Raw genomic sequence first — 24,187 nt, forward strand, 5'->3', positions numbered from 1 at the left:
TAGCTTACGTTATTTGTTTATAGGTTGCCAATTTCTTGCAGCAATGCCAGTACCCATCCCTGTTTGACAAGACTTTTGTTACCTCACTCCTGAACAATCGGGAGCTCAAAACCCATCTAAATCTGGAATTCCCCTACCCCGATCCTGTACTCCTTAAAAACCCTGCCATAACTGAGCTCAATGCTCTCCCTGATCCAACCCCTGTGTCAGAACGGATGGGAAGCCCACGCTCAAGTTTGCAGTAAAGACTCTTTGCTTTTGCATGTGAACTCGGACTCCTGATGGTCTCTGGGGGGCTCATGATGTGGGCATAACAGAGTCACTCTTGTGTTTTATAAAATTGTGAGTGCAATTTTTAAATATACATATACATATACATGGAATAAGCTGTGTGCCTTCGGAGGGTGGAGCCAACACTTGAAGATTAACGTTTTAGTCAACTTTTGAGCCTCTCAAAATATTTAGTACTTAATTTTAGAAGTGGCCCCCTGCAAACTCTTTACCACTGAGTTATATCTCCTGTCCTCTCTCTCTTTTTAAATTTTTATTCTATTTATGTATTTACTTATGGCTTGCCTTAATCTTAGTCATTCTGCATCTGCCCCTTGAGAGCTGGGGTTACTGGTGTGTGCCACCATGCTTGATTGATAATTCCATTTTTTAAAAGGTCATATAGCTAGCATGGTAACTCATGATTTTAATCCCATCACTGGGGATACAGAGGCAGGCATATATCTGGTTGGATCTACATAGTAAATTCCAGGTCAGCCAATGTTACATCAAAAAATTTTTAAAGCCTGTATATTAATCTCAGTATTAAGAGTACATACTGCTCTTGTAAAAGTTCAGTTCCCTCTCTCATTTTAGGCAGCTCACAACCACCTGTGACACCAGCTCCAGGAAGATTCAAAACCTTTGGCCTCCACTGGCAACTGCATTTATGTGCGCATGCACATTATTACAAATTAGAAATTGAATTACTAAATAGGTTTCTTTTCTGTTCAAAGGAAATAGATACTTTTGTTTCTTTTAAGTGAAAATTGATTCAAGAGCTGCAACCAGCCCATTAGAGTTTTTGTGCAAATTTGACAAAGGTTATTGGTTGTAGTATTAAGGCAACTCCACATAGTTAAAAGGGAGGTTTATTTTGTGGGGTAACTTACAAGTAAAGGGATAGGTTACAGGGTCCAGGAAGATGTAGCACAGACCAGTGGTGTTCTCTGGAAAACTCTGCTCAATCTTCCTCCAGCGTCCAGGATCCAGGAATTAAGAGAGCTGGCACATCCGGATCTCGGGTCTCAAGGGCTCCTGTCTCGGCCCCACCTTGTAGGTATGACAGTTACCAAAGCCTCAATGGGGGTAGTACTTCCAGGACAAAGTTGGAACAGCTACCCATTACAAAAAGTATCCATTCTCTTCCTGATGTATAAAGAGCTCAGCTAGATTCAGATGAAGCCTTCATGGAACGAGCATGTTCACATGTACCACCATGAAATATGGTATCTAGTGGTAAGTCTTGTTTTTCCAAAGGAAATTTTCTGTATGTGTATGTATACACATATGTATATGGCTGCAGGTGCATATGTGTGGGCATGCATATGGAGGCCTGAGGTTGACATTGGATGTGTCTTAATTAGGGTTTCTACTGCTGTGAAGAGACACTGTGTCCACAGAAACTCTTATAAAGAAAACATTTAATTGGGGTGGCTCGCTTATAGTTTTAGAAGTTTAGTCCATTATCATCATGACAGGAAGCATGGCAGTATTATGCAGGCAGATGAGGTGCTGGCTACATCTTTATCAGAAGGCAACAGGAAGTCAACTGAGACATTGGGTGGTATCCTGAGCATAGGAAACCTCAAAGCCCGCCCCCAGAGTGACATACTTCCTCCAAGAAGGCCATACCCACTCCAACCAAGCCATAACTCCTAATAGTGCCACTCCCTATGAGATTATGGGTGCCAATTACATTCAAACTACTACAGGACGTCTTCTTTGATTGCTCTCCACTTTATTCATTGAGACAGGATCTCTCAATTGAACTTAGAACTTGTGGTAGACATGGCTAGTTTATCTAACCAGTTTGTCCTGGTTATCCCATGTCTCTGCCTTCTGAGCACTAGAATTACAGATGGGCTCCCTCACTCACCCAGCATATATGGCTTCTGGGGATCTGAACTTCAGCCTTCAAGCTTGCAAGGCAAGGACTTTATCCACTGAGCCATCTCCTCACCCCCAAATAATTTTTTCTAAAGTAATTTTTTACTTTTTGGGACCTTAGTATTTTCATTGTGTGTACGGTACTATTTCTGGTTTTATAAGCATATTTTCTACAGCTTTGCTATTCAACATGGAATCATTAGAGGCAGTGTTGAGCTGTTTATGCCTATTTATCAGAATCAGACAAAACTCCCAATGCCTTAAGCACAGTACATGTGACACACACTGTTCTGTGTCACTTGTAGGCATATAACATAGTGAAAAATGTATAGAAACCAGTATAAGTTCAAAATCTGAACAGGATAGGGATTCTTAAACAATTAGTTTTTTTGTTTGTTTGTTTGTTTTTAGAGAAGGTCTCACTTTGTAATTCTGGCTGGCCTGGAACTCAATATGTAGACTAGGTTGGCCTTTACTTTAACTCACAGAATTCCTCCTGCCTGAATCTTGTTAGCTAGGATCATCTGAGAAGCCTAAGCCTAACATCTCCAAAAGAGTACTTGGTATATTACAGCAATTTGCAGACATGTACAGTGCAAAGTTCTAGGTGAGCTGAATTCGGGCGACACGGTCGTTGCTTGTTCCAGCTCTCACTGTGAACATCCGTCCTTTCTGCATCCTATTCTGTACCATGTTTTCCATTTTTGTTCTTCTTGTAGTATTTCACTATTTCTAATGGGCCTCCAGCATCATGCTGAGGTGCTGGCTGCTGTTTCCTAGTACAAAAAGGCTGCAGCATGCCTGACAGATGTGCTTGCCTCTTCAGGTAAAAGTTTAGAGCTATGGAAACAAGCTCAATGTCAATGAATCAACAACATGCAAACTCACTGGACAGAAAAAGGAAACCGGCTTCATTCACCCATTCAGCAGGTGCTAATGTGACATCAACACAATACGATGAAACTAGGGGAAGGACAGAAAGCAGTTTCATTCATGGAATGATTTCTGATTTTATCAAAAGAGCGCTGGGCATGTAGCTCAGTGGTAAAGTGCTTGCTTTACAAGTATAACACATATGTATATCTGCATCTGCATATGTTAATGTATATGGATGTACGTATGATGGTTAATATTACCAACTTGGCAGGATCTAGGATCACCTAGGAGATAAGCCCCTTGGCATGACTGTGAGGGATTGTGTAAATTAGATTAGTTGAACCAGAAAAACCCACCTTAATGGTGAGGAGCACTGGTCAGTGGGAAGGGATCCTGTATTGAATAAAAAGAAAAAAGTAAGTTGGTTACCTTCTCTGCTTCGGGATGATGCACACTTGTGGCCAGCTGCCATGGCTTCCCAGACATAATGGATTAATGGATTAGATGTTTAACCTGTGTACCCCAAACAAACTCTTCCTCCTTAAGTTTTTTGTTTTTGTTTTTCCAAGACAGGGTTTCTCTGTGTAGCCTTGGTTATCCTAGAACTCACTCTGTAGACCAGGCTGGCCTCGAACTCACAGGGATCCTCCTGCTTCTGCCTCTCGAGTGCTGGGATTAAAGGTGTGCACCACTGCCACCCAGCCTTAAGTTGTTTTGTCAGGTAATTTGTTAAAGCAATGAGACATTGCTAAGTAACCAACTAGCTAACTAACCAAACAATCAAGTAACTAACTAACCAACCAAGTAACAAGTAACTAACCAACTAACCAACCAAGTAGCTAACTAACTAACTTCACAGACCTAGATACAGTGAGTAATTGTGTGTGTGTGTGTGTGTGTGTGTGTGTGTGTAGGGAGCAGAATGCCAAAGAAGTTTATGATCACAAAAATGTTAAACTCTTCTTGCTAGTCCTGGCTCCCACATTTCAAAAGATGGTAAGACACTGAGTTTTCAGGCAAGGCATGGCCTCATATTAGGAGCTGAGGAAGAACTTGAAGTACATTTATTAATAAGTGCTATAAAGGATGTTTGTGTGGAAGGTCAGGTTTTCTATGCTGAGGAGACCAGCTTGTTGTACTAGGATGTAGACAAATGACCCTAGGTAGCATGGTGGTGTTTGGTTGGCTTAGATATTGTGACCAGAAGCTCAGAGGAATCTAATTCTATATTTTCTGTAGAAGGAATGGTTTTGTAGTCACTAGTTACCATAAAAGAACGTTCAGAGAACCTCCCTACTGTGACTAATAAGAATGAATGGTGCTTCAAACTGCTCTCATGTGGGCTCCACTGCCCCACAGCTCCCTGTGCCTGTCCTAAGATGCTTTTCCTGGGCTGTCTCTGCCCCTTCTCCATCTGCTCACCTAGATTCATACCTTAAACCTCAGACACTCATGCTCTGGACATCTCCTGGCCACATCCCTAGGGCAACTGATCTTAAGTGAGAAATTTATGTCATAACCTACTGTAGTGAGCATCATAGCTTAGCAACAGAGAACAGCAGAGTGTCAATTGTTTCTCCTGATGTTCATGGGCTGACTGGGAGCTTGATGAACTGCTCAGTACCATCTAAGAAGATTGCTTCTGCCTCCCAAGTGCTGGGATTAAAGGCGTGTGCCACCACCACCTGGCTATCTTACTGTTACTATCATTAAACTGACAATCCAGTTCTAGACTTTATGTGAGATGCAAAGGGCCAAACAATTCTTATCAATGAAGAGCTAAATTAAAGAGCTGTGTCTATGTTATGGATACATACACTTAATATAAAGCCACGGGATTTATAGTAAATATGAAACAAGAAGAGACAATAGGCCACAATCTCGCAGGCTTCTATGTTTGTGGACTTCTATGATAAAGAAAGTGCTGTCAATCAGTGATAAGAACACAGGAAGATAGAGATAGGTGCCAGTTAGATTAAGAGGAGCCTGGCCCTGCCAACCCCTAGTAAGCCAGACTTGGCCATCTATTCTCATCCTCAATAAGTAATAGTGAGGAGTGGAAAGAAGAGACTTAGTGACTGTGGTCCTGCTGGGCAGAGGAACAAAGAGGTCCAGAACCACCACTCCTTTCCAAGACCATGCTGGGGGCCTTGACACAGGGGACTGAGGTTCAATTTCAGGGTGAGAGGTATGCGTAGCTGTGCAATCTCAGTCAAGGTGTGGTCCCGTCTATCCTAGTCTCAGACCCAGTCTCTCCTGCTGAGGTGCTCTGACAACCTGTCAGGCATGTGAAATCTCTTTCTGGGAGACACGTTTTGCCCCCTACTCCCAGCTGATACCAGGTCTCAGTTTTTCCTTCTCTCGGTGTGTGATGCCTCGGGAAATCTCCGTTCCCTCGGGTCTATTGCTTGAATGGGCAGAGAGCTGCAGCCCTTGTCTCCACCTAAGCTGTGCATTTGGGAGGGTCGGGGTGAGGAGCTCCTGAAGGTCATGGTAGCGGGGCACAGGTTCTGGCAGAGACTAAGACTTAAACACACACCTGTAGGACACTCTTCACGCCTCGCCTGGCCTCCACGTCAGGACTCTATAGGAGCAGAGCACAGCTAGGAGAAAGGCATGGAAATCTGCTCAATAAAATCTCTGGAACTGCAAAGAGACCAGGAGAGAAAAGCAGTGACATCAGAAGGTATTTTAGCCTCTGACACCTACAAAGAGCAAAAAAGGTTTAACTTCTGGACAGATGAACACGACTTCACTTCCATACAAACCTGTTTCTATTACCCAGCTGATCACATGTAGCCTTCACAAAATAAATCACAAGCCATACAAGGCAGAACGTAGCTGGAAAAGACAGAGCAAGTGCCAGGACTAGGTTCAAATAGGACAGAAAGTTTGGGATTATCAGATCTATGGTTTAAAATAACCAAGAATAGCATGCTAAGGGTGCTACTGGGAAAAGTGGACAAAACACAAGATCAGGTGGGGGATGGGGTGGGTAAAGAGAAGACACTGCAGAAGAACCAAAAGGAATCAGTCCAAATCCCAAACACTCTAACAATAGGAAAATGTGGGTTTTGGTGGTGGTTTTTAGAGATGAAGCATCTCTCTGAAACTCCATATACTGGCCCCTAATGCTACAGTGTTCAAAGGCTACAGACCAGAAGCACGTACTGATGTTTTACAAGCTCTTGTGTCCTAGGGTAAAGAATTGTATTAGGGATACATGGTTAGAAATAGAAATAGAGACAGTTTATTAAGAAAGGTAACAGTACTCCTGAGAATGGAGTACACCAGTGAGCTGAGGGGAAAGCCCACATTTGAAGGCACTGGACCATGAACTACATGACCCTTTATACATGACCATTTACACAGCACAGGCCTCTCCCACATTTGTATATTGGGGTGGGGTGGAGGTGACTACGGGGAGGTGCTTTTATTCAGGTTCGTCTGTTCTAAGTAGGGAAGAGCTTCTGGTCTTTTTCTGCCAACTACTTCTTTCCTGTGCTAATCCTGTGGATTTTTCCTGTCTCAGCTCTCCTATCACAATGGAGCTTTTAGCAATTGACTGGATTCTCATGTCTCTGCCTTTAACAATGGATTACTCCATTGATGAATTGAAAACTGTGAACAGACTCTGGAGGGTTAGTGGAACTATAGAAAGCAGAGCCTGAGTGGTAGAAGTTACTGGAGGCATGCCCTGGAAAGAATATACTATCATCCTTGGCTGCCTCCTCTCACTCTCTCTGGTTCCTTGCCTCCAAGATTTGACCAGCCTCTCCCTCCTCCTCCTTCCCCTCTTTCTCCTCCTCCCCCTCCTCCCCCTCTTTCTCCTCCTCCTCCACCTCCTCCTCCCACCCTCCTACTCTTCTCAAGTTCTTTACCACCATGATGTTCTACCTCACCATGGGCCAAGAAACAACAGAGAGAATTGAACATAGTGAGCCAAAAGAGTATTTCCTATTTAAGTTCTTTCCCTCAACTCTTTATCTGTTTATTTTCTGACAGTGTTAAGGTGATAAGCTTGGCTTAAATCTGTATCAAGATTAAAATTTGGTCCAAAGCTGCCTCTGTGTGTAACAAACTGTAGCCTTGGTATGTAAATAAACTGTAAGCTAATTTAGAAGTATGTTCTTGCAACAGCTCATTCTCTGCCAATCACAGTAGTCTAGCTCCAGCCAATCACAGGCTGCCAACTGACACACCATGTCCACATGGGGTAAGTGCTGACTGTAGCCAAACAGGTTATCTCCCTAAGCCATTTCCTTTCCTCAGACTGTAAATATAACCACCACAATGGGAGGAATTTGGGACCAGTTCTGCTCCAGAATGCTGCCCCAGAAACTTTCTTGCTTAAGTAAACTTCCTTAATTGAACTCATCTCAGATTTGTCTGTAACAGTGAGCGCTTCAGTGGGAAAGGTGGTAAGCTCAAAGACATGTCATTGCAAACATCACCAATCGGAAAGAAGTAGGGTGGGGTGGGGGGGTGGGGGGGTGGATGGGAGGAATAGAGGTCACAGAGCTAATACTTTAACACCAGAGTGCATCAAAAAGAATGTGTAACATATACATCACAGGATTAACAAAAGGCAAGAAATCGACAGAAGTGATGAGCTGTGAGAGTGTGAATATGATTAGAAATGATAACAGCCAAGGAGTTTCTACAGTTAATGGTAAGAACCAGACCACAGAGCCTAGAAAACCAAAAGCAGAAAGAGACAAAAAGCATAGACATTTAGGCTTGTCCTGAAGAAGCAGAAGAAAATCAAAGAGAAAGGGAAAACCTTAAAAGAAGCCAGAGGTAAAAAGACATATTATCTACAGGGGTTGAGGATGAAAATTACATCAGAATTCTCTTCAGAAACCATGCAAGCAAGGACAAAACCTATTATTTTAGCCATCTTTCCGTTACTAAAACAAAGGCCTATAACTGAATTCACAAAAAAGAAGAGGTCAACTTCGGCTCAGTTGTGGAGATCCAGCCCTGTCAGGGCAGGAATGTGTCACAGAGCAAAACCATTCACTTATGGTGGAAAGGTGAGTAAGAGAGGGAGGGAATGGGGCTCCGCAATCTCCTGAGGCCACACCGCCAAGGACCATGGTAAATCATCATGCTCACTGTACTATCATCGTGCTAGTTATGTTCAGACATCATTGTGAGACCAATTACTCAATGAGGAAAGGAACTGAATTATGTTGGGGTATATGCAAACTAAACTACTTAAAAAGTGTATGGAACAGGAAGGCAGAGGGAGACACTGCCAGCTACCACCATGACAAGCAGCATGTGAAGACGCCGGTAAGCCACGAGCCATGTGGCAAGGTATAGATTTATGGAAATGGATTAATTTAAGCTATAAGAACAGTTAGCAAGAAGCCTGCCACGGCCATACAGTTTGTATGCAATATAAGTCTCTGTGTTTACTTGGTTGGGTCTGAGCAGCTGCGGGACTGGCGGGTGATAGAGATTTGTCCTGACTGTGGGCAAGGCAGGAAAACTCTAGCTACAGGTGTAAAAAAAATTTCAAACTAGAAACACAAAAGAACTAAGGCATTGTGTGGGCTATAATTCTAACACAGGGAGTATTGAATGCCACAGTCCTCATAGATAAATGCCCTTTTAGTTCCTATGTCCTTTCCTTCTAGGAAACAGAGGATTCTTGAGACTAAGAAGTGAGAAAGGCACTGTGAATTATCCCTAGCTCCCAGCCATAACTGACTCTATTCTTTTTTCTCTTAAAAATTACATTGAGTGTGTTTGTTTCTGTGTGCGCGCGCACGTGTGTAAATGACAGCATGTGTGTGGAGCTCGGAGAACAACTTACCTCATATAGGGGCTCAAACTCAGGTCATCAGGCTTGGCAGTGAGCATGTTTACTCCCTAATCCATCCCACCAGGTTCAGGCTTCTTTTCTGTCGTTAGCCTCTTAAAGACCTCCTGTGAGGAAATTCCAGTCATCTGTAGAAGTCCCTAGCTGGGCTATGGTTTTGGTCCCTTGAACCTGGAAGCTCATTTTTGGTGACCCAAAGACTTGGTGCTTTCAACTATTTTTTCTTTAGGCCCCCACCCCACCCCGCACATACACATCTATTTTGCTTTTCTCCCCTTTGTTCTTCCTTTTTCTTATTTTATAAAAAAACAGACAAACAAACAAAACAGCAACAACAAAACCAAAGAAACAAAAAATCCTATCCTTTACTCTTATATTTTTCCCTTTTTATTGTTTTTTTTAATTTATTTACTTCTGTTTTTCTGATATTTGTCTTGCTTTTACTTAATAATGCATTTTGCCTTTAAATTTTTTTATTATAGTTTGTCTTTCATTTTGTTAGTATTATTATTATAAAGCAAATACAGCCACAATAATTAACTAAGGGAAATACGATATACTAATGATTAAATTGTGACATCAAGAACATAGACTGGAGGGAGTTGTTGGAAAGTGCAGAGTTTTGGTATGTGATTAAAGTTGTCATCACTTAAAAAAACTATAATATAAGTTCTATGAAGCCTTGTAGTAACCACAAAGCAAACACATATCAGAGATACGTAACAGGTAAAGAGGAAGGAGGGAGAGAATTCTGCTGTTGTTTGAGTGTGAAATGACCCTCACAGGCTTGCGCTTGTTTGTTTGTGCTTACTGTGAGGTTCATTCATCGAACACTTGAGCCCCAGCTTGTGGGGATAGCCTTGAACTCACATATATCTGCAACCTTACCCAATTTGTGTATTAGTTCTAACTTTCTGACTAGGACCTTAGGGAATGTAGAACCGAATGGGCCTTAAACAAAGAAACCCTGTCTGAAAACAAAAACAAAAACAAATTAAAATTGAATAATAAGGTATAGAAGTAATGTATCTCAACACAATTAAGGCCCTGTGTAAGTCCATACATAATTAGCTAACATGCAGTGCTATAAGCAGTAGTAAAAAGGGGGAAGCTTTGATTATCCGGTCAGGGGTTTACAATGATACCCCCAACTGGCCCATTCGGTTCTACATTCCCTAATGTCCTAGTCAGAAAGTTAGGTAAGAAAATAAATAAAACATGCTCACATTAGAAAGAAATAGATTAAGTCGTCTCTATCTGTACATGATATGCACTATAACCTATAGACCCCACCAAAATCTACTAGAACTAATACACAAATTGGGTAAGGTTGCAGAATATAAAATCAGTGTACAGGAGAGAATCGACCCAGTGAGAGGGAGGTTGCCTCAGAGGGACCTGCGGTGGCAACTGTACCATGGCCGCGCTCTATGGCGGCGTGGAAGGGGGAGGCACACAGTCCAAAGCCCTTTTACTTTCTGAGGATGGGAAGATCCTGTCAGAAGCAGATGGACTGAGCACAAACCACTGGCTGATTGGCACAGACAAGTGTGTGGAGAGGATCAACGAGATGGTGACCACTGCCAAACAGAAGGCTGGAGTGGATCCTCAGGTACCCCTTCAAAGCCTGGGCCTGTCCCTGAGTGGTGGGGAGCAGGCGGATGCAGTGAGGCTCCTGATAGAGGAGTTGAAGGGCCGATTTCCCCACCTGAGTGAAAGTTACATTATCACCACTGACGCAGCAGGTTCCATTGCCACAGCTACACCGAATGGTGGGATTGTGCTCATCACTGGAACCGGCTCCAACTGTAGGCTTGTCAATCCCAATGGCTCCGAGAATGGTTGTGGTGGCTGGGGCCACATGATGGGAGATGAGGGCTCAGCCTTCTGGATTTCACACCAAGCCATAAAAATTGTGTTTGACTCCATGGACAACCTGGAGGCAGCTCCTCATGATATTGGCTATGTCAGGCAGGCCATGTTCAACTATTTCCAGGTGCCAGATCGGCTAGGAATCCTCACCCACCTGTATAGGGACTTTGATAAATCCAAGTTTGCTGGGTTTTGCCAGAAAATTGCAGAAGGTGCAAAGCAGGGAGATCTCCTTTCCCGGTACATCTTCAAGAAGGCTGGGGAGATACTGGGCAAACATATTGTGGCAGTTTTGCCAGTAATTGACCCGGTCTTGTTCCAAGGGAAGCTTGGCCTCCCCATTGTGTGTGTGGGCTCAGTGTGGAAGAGCTGGGAGATGCTGAAGGAAGGCTGTCTCCTGGCACTGACTCAGGGCCAAGAGCTGCAGGCCCAGAAATCCTTTTTCCAGCTTTACCCTGATGAAGCTATAGCATTCTTCTGCACTGGGAGGTGCCAGCCTAGGAGCCAAGCACATTGGATACCAGCTTCCCCTAGACTATAGCATCAACGCCATTGCCTTCTTTTCCTATACCTTCTAGGGCCTGCACCCCCTCCCCCATCCAGCTGACAGTAAGTGTTAGAAGAAGGAGCTTTTTTGTTGTTAAAAACATACATGGAAGAAAATAAATGCACTTTACCCGCCCCCCCAAAAAAATCAGTGTACAAAATATATATATGAATAGGGTTTCCATATACTAACTATGAACTATGCAAAACATTCCTCACTTAGAATAACATTAAAAATTAATATACTTAGGAATGAATTTATTGAAAGATGCTTTATACAAAACTATACCAATGAAAGAAATTTTAAAAAAATACCCTAATAAATGAAAAAAGACATTCCATGTTCACAGATTATAAAAATAACTTGTTAAAATGTCCTAGATGACTTATAGATATAATATAATCTCCATCAAAATGTTGTTGCTGGAGGGCTTCTCTCCAGGTTCCCCAAGCCCCGCAGTCCCACAATCCACATATAAAATAATCACTCAGACGCTTATATCACTTATAAACTGTATGGCCGTGGCAGGCTTCTTGTTAACTGTTCTTATATCTTAAATTAACCCATTTTTATAAATCTATACCTTGCCACGTGGCTGGTGGCTTACCGGCGTCTTCACATGCTGCTTATCCTGGCGGTGGCTGCAGTGTCTCTCCCCTCAGTCTTCTGCTTCCCCGAATTCTCCTCTCTCCTTGTCCCACCTACTTCCTGCCTGGCAACCTACTTCCTGCCTGGTCACTGGCCATCAGTGTTTTATTTATATAGAACAATATCCACAGCAAAATGTCAATAATATGATTCACAGAAATAGAAAATGAAATCCTAAACTTCAAATGACCCACAAAAAAACCTTGAATAGACTAACCAAAACTGAGCAAAAAGAACAAAGTTGGAGATGTCATGCATCCTGGTCCCCAAATCTACTACAAAGCCATCACAGTAAAAACAATATGGTACTGGCATGAAACCAGACACACAACACTAATTGATCATCCACCCCAAATCAATTAATTTTAACAAGATACCAAAAGGAAACAGTACAGAAAGAAGAGTCTCTTCAGTAAATGGTATTAAGAAAACTGGATATCCACTTGATAATGAGTGAAATTGGATCCCTATCTTATGCCATATACAAAAATCAACTCAAAGTGGATTAATGATATAAATGTAGATTTGAAAGTCTAAAACTCCTGAAAGGAAAAGTGTGGTGATATTTTATATATGCTCTAACAAATAAAGCTTGTCTGAAGATCAGAGGGCAGAGTCAGCCACAGAGTTAGCCATAGAGGCCAGTCAGTGGTAGCACACACCTTTAATCCTAGCACTCAGGAGGCAGAGGCAGACAGATCTCTGTGAGTTCAAGGTCACCCTAAATTACATGAGATTAACCCAGTCCAAAAGAGAAACAAAGCCAGATGCTGATGGTTTACACCTTTAATCTCAGGACTTGGGGAGTCACAGCACTAGGAAGGTTGAGATAGGAAGTAATATGGCTGGGCAGAAAAAGGAATATACGGCGGGAGGAGACAGGAGCTCCGTGTCCTTTAGGCTGAGGAGTTGGTGAGGTGAGAGGTGGCTGTGGCTTGTTCCTTTGTCTCTCTGGTCTTTCAGCATTTACCCTAGTGTCTGGCTCTGGGTTTTTATTAAGATCAGTTAGGATTCATGCGACAGAAGAGTTTTTTGACGTAAGTCTTTGTGATAATTTTTTAGTTAGGACAACAAATATCCAGATGACAAAAGCAAAAATAGGCAAATGTTACTATATTTAAAAAAAAGTTTTCACACAGTGTCTTAGTTAGGGTTTCTATTACTGTAAAGAGATACCATGACCACAGCAACTCTTATAAAGTAAAATATTTAACTGGGGATGACAGTTTATAGTTTCAGAGGTTCAGTCCATTATTATCATGGTGGGGAGCATGGCAGCGTGCAGGCAGTAGTAGCTGAGCAGGCATCAGGAAGTGGACTGAGACACTGGGTGGTATCCCTAGCCTAGGAAACCTCAAAGCCCACCCCACAGTGACACACTTCTTCCAACAACGCCATTTCTACTCCAACAAAGCCACACCTTCTAATAGTGCCACTCCCTATGAGATTATGGGGGCCAGTTACATTCAAACTACCACACACAGCAAAGGAAGCTGTCAGTCCAATGAAAGGCACACGCCAGGCTGTGAGAAAATACTTGTAAACCATGATAGGGAATTGATGTCCAAAATATGTAAGGATCACACACAACTCAAAAGTCAGAAAAACAAAATAACCAGTTGAAAAAAAAAAAAAAAACAGGCAAAGGGCACAAATGTACACTTTCCCAAATAAAACATAAAAATGGCCGGGCGGTGGTGGCGCACGCCTTTAATCCCAGCTCTCAGGAGGCAGAGCCAGGCAGATCTCTGTGAGTTCGAGGCCAGCCTGGGCTACCAAGTGAGCTCCAGGAAAGGCGCAAAGCTACGCAGAGAAATCCTGTCTCGAAAAACCAAAAAAAAAAAAAAACCACCAAAAAAAATATAAAAGAAGTTGGACATCACCAAAATTAAGGAAAAATGCAAACAAGTCACTATTATAATGAGGTTTTTTACCTCACACTTGTTAGCATGATTTATTCTATTATTAATAAAAACTTGGGAGTCAGATATGGGGGGAAAATCTGATTGATCAGAGAAGTGGCAGAGCATTGATCAGTGACCTCCTCTCTCTCTCTCTACTTCCCTGACCCCAAAGGCCCTGTGATCTTCCTAAGCCCCTCTGTACTACTTTCTGTGTCTTCCTATATGTCCTGGATCTTCCAAACCTCTCTGGTTATTTTGGTCAGCTAGTAGCTAGCTCCACCCTCTGGTTCAAGGTAAACTTTATTGCTAGTCTTGGGAGTGTTAGTATATAATCAAAATACCCCAAAATATTTCCTCCTTTTTGTCTAAATGAAAAGGGAAGGTTTTAACTCTAACATAGTAAAACTATATACAATTATCAATTAAGAAGTGCATTCACAATGTCCAGTCCATTAGTATTTGACAAATTCAGAGAAGACATTCCATTATCTATCCTATCTTAGTGAGTCCAAAGTTTTTTTATTTAATTTACTTTCTATCATAACTAAGGAAAACTGTTAACTATAACTATCTAGTCTTTAACCCCATCAGAGACCTGAGAAGGATATAATATTACCTGAGTAAATAGGAAATGCAGAGCAATCAACTTCCAAAACTATAGAAAGGAAAGAGACATCTAGCTGCCTGGACAGTCACCCCAAGGTTCCTCTGCAACATTGGGGCATTCATCTTTGGCCTATAGGCCTAGAATATCTGACAGACTTTTTGTGAAGCAACATTTTTGAAGAATTGTGTCTTACCTTGTCTTGACAAAGTTTGGCAGTTGCCTTTTTTTCTGTCCTGCTTGTCCACTTTGGGCAGCAGTCAAGCCAAGGACAGTTTTTTGCCCAGTGGCTAACTTTGCCACAAAGAGAGCAAACTCCATATGGAGGTTATTCAATGTCCATCATCCTCTTTTGAAGTAAATTAGTGCTGCCAAGAGCACACATGTCTCACTGTTATAAAAGGCCTTATGTTACAAAAATGTTTTAAGTGGCATATTCTGTAGGTCTCCAAAGTGTTTGAAGACCATCTATCTATTTTTAAAATATATCTTTGTTTGACATTGAAAACATACCTAACATGACTCTAACTTTGATTGTTATAGATGACTAATTGCTAATCAGTATTTACTATCCTAAATAGCTTTCAAGGATTAGAACTTTACATTAACTTTTCAAATGAGCTGCATAGGTATAATATCTTAAAGAAGAATAGAAACATATATACAGTATAACAAAAATAACCTTAAATTTGTATCAATATACAAAAATCCATACCAATGTGAAATATTTGAGATTAGTAGTTGCCTTTTTAGTTTAAGAGTTGATTTAGCTGGGCAGTGGTGGCACGCGCCTTTAATCCCAGCACTCAGGAGGCAGAGGCAGGCGGATCTCTGTGAGTTCAAGGCCAGCCTGATCTACAGAGTGAGTACAGGACAGGCACCAAAACTACAAAAAGAACCCTATCTTGAATAACAAAAAAAAAAAAAAAAAGTAGATTCAATAATCTGACTTTTAATCCTATCATTTCTATATCCCTCCTTTTTATTTTCAGAACAAGATCCCTGAACCAAACCCCCTTTCCTTAGTTTCCTCTCTGACTATGACCAATAACAACTTGCAACTAATCACCTAAATTATGATAAACATTGATAATTCACCAAATGACCAAAAACCACCCACCCCACCTCTGGAGAATGTGGGTGTCTTGTTCTTTTTTTGTTGGGTTTTTAGTTTGTTTGTTTTTTGTTTTGTTTTTTCAAGACAGGGTTTCTCTATGTAGTTTTGGTGCCTGTCCTGGATCTTGCTCTGTAGACCAGGCTGGCCTTAAACTCACAGAGACCCGCCTGGCTCTGCCTCCCGAGTGCTGGGATTAAAGGCATGCACCACTGCCACCTGGCCTGGGTGTCTTGTTCTTGAAATTACTTCCTGTTGTCTGGGGGCACCAACATCTTTAAGGGACCTTGAGAAAATTGAGATAATGATCAAGTCCTGAGAGGGCTAGCTGTTGTCCAGTCCCTGTGATGGGAAAGTGAAGAAGGGCTTATCTTAAGTCCTGACTGGAGTAGTGTACGAAGCTGGATCATCTTCACTAACCACTTTGAACTTGTCCTGAGCAGTTTGTAGTCCTAAGCTGATCTTTGGGTGGTATTTGTCAGCTTAGTGGTGTTACCACAGTCCAGGTGGATTTGTTGTTGTGGGGCCCCATCATCTTTATGGAAACTTCAAAGGTTAGGAATGGTCATGGTTCACTGCAGAGAATTAAACACTTTAAATGTCATATGCAGCAAATCTTCAAGAGGTTAAAAGACCACAATTTGTTAAGGACATCTGGGGTATACAAACTTAATTCCCAGTTACCTATTTCAGACTCAAGACAAAAATCACATACAGGAAGCTAAATGAACCTATTTCTAGAATTGGTTAGTGCTCTATATAACAGAAAGCGTGCGTGCGTGTGTGTGTGTGTGTGTGTGTGTGTGTGTGTGTGTGTGTGTGTGTGTGTAATATATGTGTGTATACATGCATAATCTTATAAATTTTGAGATAATATTTATACCTTAAGAAAAGTTCTAAAGAGTCAAAACACTACCAAAGGATTATGAGGTTGGTGACAATAGAACAGTCTCTTAATTTTGGTTTGTCTTCTGTTTCATACCAGGTGGCTCTTCTGACATGAGACAGAGATTTTGGATTTTCTTTGAACAAGCATGCTTGGTTTTAAAGAAGGATAGAACCACACTCCAACTCCAAAGCCAGCTTTGATTTTTAATTGAATTGGGACCACAAAAAGGCAATTTGCTTTATATTTCTATAGAGAGCAGTAGAAACAAACATTTGGGAAGATTTATGAGATTTTATCCTTTTGGAAGTGTGCTGTACCATATGGCCAATTTACTCTTTTTCTTGTGACATTTTTTCTTCATGATTCGTCCTTCTTTTTCTAGTGTCTCATTTGTCCAGTGGTCCTTAGATTCCTTTGTTGGATGCTTTTATTATCCTGGAAACACAAAAACAAAGCCCTGCTTTTTTTTGTAGGTTATATCTGATCAAATAAAAAGTAATTGTTAGTCTTACAAGTTAGTTTAGATTGAATGACCACTCTATTTGATGAGCTATTGTCTCTCCTAATTAAGGGGTCTCTCCTATTCAAATCTAATCTTGTCAATCTTGACGGTATCTGTAGCTTTTCTTCTTTTGTGGAAACAAAAGCAAAACCTCCTCCCCAGCGTTACCCATACCCTGGTTTCCATTCTGAGGTCAATGCATCTTTAAAGTACACAGGCTGATTTAATTCAGCAGGTTTGTTTTTGTTTTTGTTTTCCTACTATCCAATGTCTTTCTGCAGCTGTCGTTCCTTTCTCATTAGCATTTAAAAATTTAAAGTTAATAGAGCATTGTGCAATCTAACTCTGGGGGTCTTTATTACCCCTTTCTGTTTATTAAGCATATCTTTTAAAATGCAATTAGATCTTTCTATAACTGCTTGTCCTATAGGATTGTGTGGTATATCTATAATATACTTTATATTATAATATGAAAAAAATGGTTTCATTTTACTAGAGACATATCTGGAACAATGTTGGTCTTAATTTGTATGGGAATCCCCATGATGGCCATAACTTCTAATAAATGTGTGACTACAGTCTGCTTTTTCAGAACAGTTGCCCATGGAAATCCTGACTAAGTATCTATGGTATGGTGCACATACTTTAATATTTCAAACTCTGCAAAATGAAACACATCAGTCTTCACATGGAGATACTGCCATTTGAGGCAATGCAGACTAACCCAGGGGGATATTGTGTTCAGAGAAATAAGCCACATACAGAAACGAAAACATTGCATAATTTCACTTGCATGTGAAAATTTTAAACAAAACGAAGAGTCCAATTGGGCATGATGATGCATGCCTGTGATTCTTCCACCATTTCCGTAGAAAATGACTGCTTTGTTTGAAAGCTTTTGGCTTAGAATCCACTGATATCTTACTACCATTTTTCAACTTAAAAAGCAATGGAAATGGACTTTAAAAAACAATGAAAAGACAGCTCAGTTCTTAAGAGCATTTGCTGCTAGGCAAAGGACCCGGTTTCAGTTCTCAACACCCACATGGGGGTTACAACCATCTGTAACTCTAGTTCTAAGGGATCTGATGCCCTCTTACAGCTTCAGTGGGTACCAGGTATATATGTACACATGGTGCACATACATACATGCCAACAACATGCTCATCTACATAAAATAAAAATAAATAAATCTTAAGGGGAAAATGCCAGCAATGGGGATAGGAGATTAATCAGTGGGTAATGTGGACTGCAATTTGGAGCTGAGGTAAAAGCCTGACAGGTATGGTAGCCTACCCATAATTACCCAGCTTGTCTTGAGGATCTGCTGTCTGTGAGATTATGGGTGAAGAGATGCCATGACCACGGCAACTCTTATGAAGGAAAACATTTAATTGGGGTGGCAGCTTACCATTTCAGAGGTTCAATCCATTATCATCATGAAAGGGAGCATGGGATCTGTGCCCTCCTAGAACGATGCTGCTTCCTCCATGCCAACAACTCCCAACTGGTTTGAAATGGAGCCTAAACACACAGGGACCAGACAGAAATTCCTTCTGGTTCCCTCCACCCTATGGCTCTGCTCCTTGATCACTCCATTCCTCCTTATTATCTTCATATTTTCTCTTTAGCTTGTCTTTTAAATGTTTTGCTTACTGAACTTCACTCTATACCCATACAAAATGTTCCACACACACTCCCTCAATAGCTCTCACCCTACAAACTGCTCCATGTGCTCCTGATACATCTGCAAAAGGCCTTTTAGAAGCTGTGGAGAAACTTTGGCTAAAAGGAACCTTCACCCCTCTCACCCCAGACAAGATACAGTCCACGACTCTGCTATTCTCTCTTGTTCCCTTCCTTTGAAGTTCTGTAGCTCCCTCCTACTTCTGCTAGGCTCATTTTGGTACAACAGTCCTGGTGATGGCACCAGTCACTGTTACCCTGAATACTCTATGTCCACTTTCTTTTACCTTGATATGTGTCTAAGATTTGGATTTGATTTTTTTTAAAGTCAGTTGGAAAATTACAAGCTTAAAATTGAAAGTATTTATTATAGATGATGATATACCCAAAAGGATAGGGTAAAGTATATAATTTATTTGTTATAAGATGTGGAAACTCTGGCTTTTCTTTTAATATATGTGTTTTTCCATTCAAGAAAGCCTCTTTCTTTATGGTATATAATCTATCCACGTTAAAGACCCTCTGGGACTTACAGGGAGGCATATTTGTTGAACTGGGGATACTACATGTGAGCCTACATTATGTCTCTTTGGATTTACCTGACTGTGAAACAGATAGCTGAGTAGCTGGAATTATCTTTAGGATTATGGACTTTTTAAAAATTAACATTTATTCATTTATTTATACACATGTGCCACAGTATAGGTGTGGAAGTCAGAAGACTTCTTCTAACATTAGGGGCTCATAGTTAAAACTCAGGTCATCAAACTTGACAGCAAGCACCTTTAACCACTGAGCAATCTTACTGACACATGACAGTCTATTTCTGTGCTATTATTTATGTGGTTCTGAAGACTTCTTCCTGTTTTCCTTATACCAGTAGTTCTCAAAATGATGTCTCTCAAAAAGAGATTTGATTGTCATAGTTTTGTTACTGTGTGTCTGAGATAGATTCTATATAGCTCAGGTGATAAGCCAGCCTGCCTCCATCTTAGGCTTAAAAGCCATGTTATAGTAAAGACAAACTAGGTTCATTCCTGTTTATGATCAAACCTCTGTTTCTCAAGGACTGGGCTATGCCCCACCTGTAAGCTTAACTGCAAATGGTTCTGTATTCCTGTTTCGGGAAACTGCAAACATGTCTTTATTTCAAACAGTTATTATAATCATTTTGCAACCCTACTGTTGTTTTTACGTTCAATACCTTGTTATAACTACCTGTTGTTATGACAACCTTGATATCACCACCTTGCAATCATGTCTTTGTTTCAGGAGATCATTATGACCAACTTGTTATGCTTATGTTCTGCTTCTGTAATCCCTCCTATTTTGCCAGGCAAACCTTTCATTGAGAAAGCCCCTACCCCTGACATATAAAAACCTCCACATCCAATGCTGAGCTCTTGAACCCCACTTTTATGGAGAGTCAGCCTGTATACATGAATTTTTTAAAAATAGTTTGCTTTGATTAATTTGGCCATGATGATTTGGGTCAGTGGTCTTCCTCTTTGAATCTTTGGGATGAACACAGGCTAGTGTGGAACTCACTGGGTAGCCCAGGCTGACCTCAAACTTGAGTGTTGTGATTAGCCTATGCCACCATGTGCCACCTGCATCAGGACTTCCAGTCTTTCAGACTTGTATTGTGAGTTTCTGTTGCAGTGAAAAACTAGGGGTTAGGCAGACTCCCTGGTAGGCAAGCAGATAGGGAGAGGGGCCATAGACAGGTAATAAAGATAGTGGATTTCTAAGATGGCCAGCTTCTTCTTCCTCCTCACTGGAGACAAAAAGCCTGGCAGCTTTTTTTTTTTTTCTCCCACCAGCAAGCCCCTGTTGATAAGCTGGTTCAACAAGTCCAAGACTGGATCATGACATGCCATTCATCAGTTCAGGGCCAACCAACCATCCTATCTTTCTTCAAATTGATCAACCCTAAATTAGCCAAAGAAAACTTTTCAGAGGCCTTCAAACCCTCAGCCCTTGACAGGAAAATGGATGTTTGCTTCCTGAGTCTGCCTCTGCTTTGCAGAGGACCTTTTCTCTCTATGTCTGCTGTGTGCCTTTATTTCCTCACCCCCAGTAAACACTGTCTTTCAACTGCTGATCCTGTCTGCAGTACTTGGGAGTTCTCTTCTGCCACCTGTTGCACTTCAGATTTTTCCTGCCTTTTAATTCTTTTACTGGCAGAGAAAACACACCCAACCAAGACCCCTAGACTGTATCATTTCAAGACCCCTAGAATATGTCAGCAGCTCTTACCCTGAATCTTTCCCAAGTTTCTTACGGGCCAAAAGAGAGGACAGGTGACCAGGAGGACAGTGCAGGAGGCAGAGAGGGAAGGCAGTTAAGTAGCTCACTCAGGACCTGCACAGCCCTCTCTGGTTCTGCAATAGCTGCTCCAGTCAGTGCTCCCAAGTACCCTCCACTGCTCACAGCAGCAACTTGTTTCTGGGATTTCCCCCCTCTTCATCTGGTCATTTATAATCAATTCCCCCCTCCTCCCTCAGCTGCCAATCACTGCTCCTTTTAGAGATAGGTGGCTTAAGGGAAGAGGCTATGATGTTTCTAAGATGTTTCTACTACAGTGTGTGTTTCACTTCCTTCTGTTAGTGTACGAACTTTCTGGCCATCTCCTCCACTGATCCCTTCCCTTTTTCAGCATTTGATCTGCTTCTTGAAAGGGCATACTCTTCGAATATGTCAGTATAGGGGCAGTTGCTTTGTGAAATAGCATTCATTTACCCGTATGGGACGAGTGTGTACCCACTTACACACTGTGCAAGAAAAGTGTGTTCACACCCACAGTTTGGTGCATCAAACTGAATTCTTTGGCTTTTCCAGCTTGGCTAAAGGACCCCAAGACAAGAATCGGTCAGTTCTCCACCAGGAGCAGGTTATACGCTCCCTGAGTCACATACACTCTCTCCTGAGATGCTACCCATCTTGCTGCAAAGAGCTTGTTAAGGAGTACCAGCAGCAAAACATGTGTTTCCTTATGTTTCTGTCAAAACAGACCTTAGGGTTCAAAGGAATGGTAATATTAAAACAACAAGGTTGGGAACAGAAAGTGAATTAGATACATTTTGGACTTAACAAATTAGGATAGATAATGAAATTATTTTCTCTGAATTTGTCAAATACAAACGGACTAGACATTGTTTAGGTATTTATTACTTGTATATATTGTATATAGTTATTGTACTTCTGTATATAGTTTTTCTTTTGTTAGTTATAACCTTTTGCTTTTTTTCTTTTTATTAAAATAGAAAAGGGGAAATATGGTGGTATTTTATTTGTATTGAAATGTGATTTTAATTGTATGTTAATAAATAAAGTTGCCCGGGGGTCAGAGCTATTAGAGCCATAGCAAGAGCGTGGTGGTGGTGGCGCACACCTTTAATCCCAGCACTTGGTAGACAGAGCTAGGTAGATCTCTGTGTATTCAAGGATACAGCCAGCATTGGAGACACACGCCTTTAATCTCAATACCATAGAAGACCTGGAAGTCTCTACAGACAGGCAGTGACGAGGCAGTCATGTGTTTGGGTTTACAACCAATGAGAAGGCAGGACAGAAAGACTATATAAAGACAACCACACAGGAAGTAGGTCCCTTTTCTGAGAGGTCTCTTGGCTAGCTGCAGCAGGCAGGTAAGGCTCTTAGCTCTGATCTCTTGGCTTTCTTCTTTGCATTGGTTTTGTGTTTCTTATTTAATAAGACAGTTGGTTACATCTACAGGGAACTCTATTGGGAAGAAATAAAAGGACTTGCAGCTGGGTATGAGAAGCCAAGGTGGCCAGAAAAGAAGGGCACGACTTTGGGTGAAAAGTCTGTCTTGTTAGGATCTCCCACAAAGCACACACCACCTTCAACACCATCAAGACGCTATTACCTTTTCACACACTCTTTCTTTCACAGCGGCCCCCACTTTGTGCACTTGTGTTCACTCACTGTGTGCGTTTGTGTGAGTGTGTGGGTTGTGTTCATATACATGCACGTGTGGAGGCTGTTGGTTGACATTCCGTGGCTTCCTCAATTGCGCTTCACCTTATTTTAAGAGACAGTGTCTCTCACTGAGCCCAAAGGTTCCCACTCAGCTGGACTGGCTGATTTGGTATACCCCAGAATCCTCCAGTCTCCCCTCTCCCACCTTAGTAATGGGCACTGGGAATCCTAATTTAGGCCCTCATGCTTCAGCAACAACACTACCCACTGAGCATTCTCTCCATGCTCCTCCAAGCCCTTTAAACAGATCTTTATAAAGTCAAGTTTCCACCCAGAGGCAGAGGGAGAACTCAGAGCTCATTCTTTTGAGCAGGAGAAAGTAGCTTTCCCTCAGTGATCCTTAACAAAGCCCTGACACCCCACCCTCCTCCTTGTCACATGATATTCTGAACTCTAAAGAGGGACAGTTGTGATGCTTCCCTTTCTTGTGTGTGAATGAAAAAAAGAAAAAGGAAAAAGAAAAAAGAAATAAGAAGGAAAACACAGGACAGCTCCTAGGTATGGTGGAGGAGAAAGTTTATTACAGATAAAAGGGAGATAGTCAGAGGCAGGGACATCCGGGAGAGTCCACAGTGGACATGACCAGACTGAGTTGGGCCATGTGGGGAGAGGGGCAGAGGGGAGAGAGGGAAACCAAGTGTAGTAGCCAGGAGGCCAAAGGTACAAAATGGGCAGACAATCATAATGTCTGGATTATACAGGGAAGAGCCTCCGGGGAAAGGGCAACCAAGCCCCTGGGCAGGAGAGTTCAGTGTATAAGGTGTGGTGTGCAAGCCATACCCTGTAACTGGCAGGGTCTGAGGGGTGCTCGGAGAATCTGGCGAGCTGGCCCACTTTGATAGGCACCTCAGCCATTTGTCTCAGGTTTGAAACTCCACAGTGTGTTCCTGGGAAAAGGGAGGTGGGATCTGAAGCTGATTAGAAGGGAGGTGATCCTCCGTGGCCTCCTGGGTGGCATGTGTCAGACTGCCTACTGGCATCAAGTAGAGCACAGTCTGCTGGTGTGTGCCAGTGGTTCTAGGGACTCCAGAAGCTGAGACAAGAGGGCGGCTTGAGCCCATGAGTTCAAAAGGGAGGTGGGGGTGGGGAGTGTGGGATAGGGGTTAGTTCTGCCACTAGAAAATGGATTTACATAGACTTTACATTAATTTACATATCAACCTCTCTTAATCAACTCCAAATATTCTTCTATGAATTCAACCAATTAGAGCAGCTAACCAGTGTTGCAGCCCAACCCAGCACAGAGAGCTTTGCACACATGAAAGTCTGAATAGATCTGTAAAGTCATAACCATGGAATTGCAAATCAGCTTAGGTCATTCACAAATGCAGCTGGCAGCAGCTGCTTCTCAGCCCTAATGTGAGATCTCTCTTTCTCTCTCTCTCTCTCTCTCTCTCTCTCTCTCTCTCTCTCTCTCTCTCTCTCTCTCTCTCCAAGGGCCTCATGAATGCTAGTCAAGCAGTCCCCGAACTGAATTACATCCTCAGCCCTGCTGCAGTGATATCTCAACTAGCAAATTCCAGGAAAAGTTGTTCCTTTGTGACAGCTGA

General features: G+C 41.9%; 1 pseudogene; it reads left to right on the plus strand.

The window, feature by feature from the left end:
* The first annotated feature begins 10,227 nt into the window (after positions 1-10,227).
* Positions 10,228-11,417, plus strand: LOC114701935 (annotated as a pseudogene).
* Positions 11,418-24,187: the final 12,770 nt, after the last annotated feature.

The sequence above is a fragment of the Peromyscus leucopus genome, chromosome 5 (assembly GCF_004664715.2).
Source record: "Peromyscus leucopus breed LL Stock chromosome 5, UCI_PerLeu_2.1, whole genome shotgun sequence".
Classification (NCBI taxonomy): domain Eukaryota; kingdom Metazoa; phylum Chordata; class Mammalia; order Rodentia; family Cricetidae; genus Peromyscus; species Peromyscus leucopus.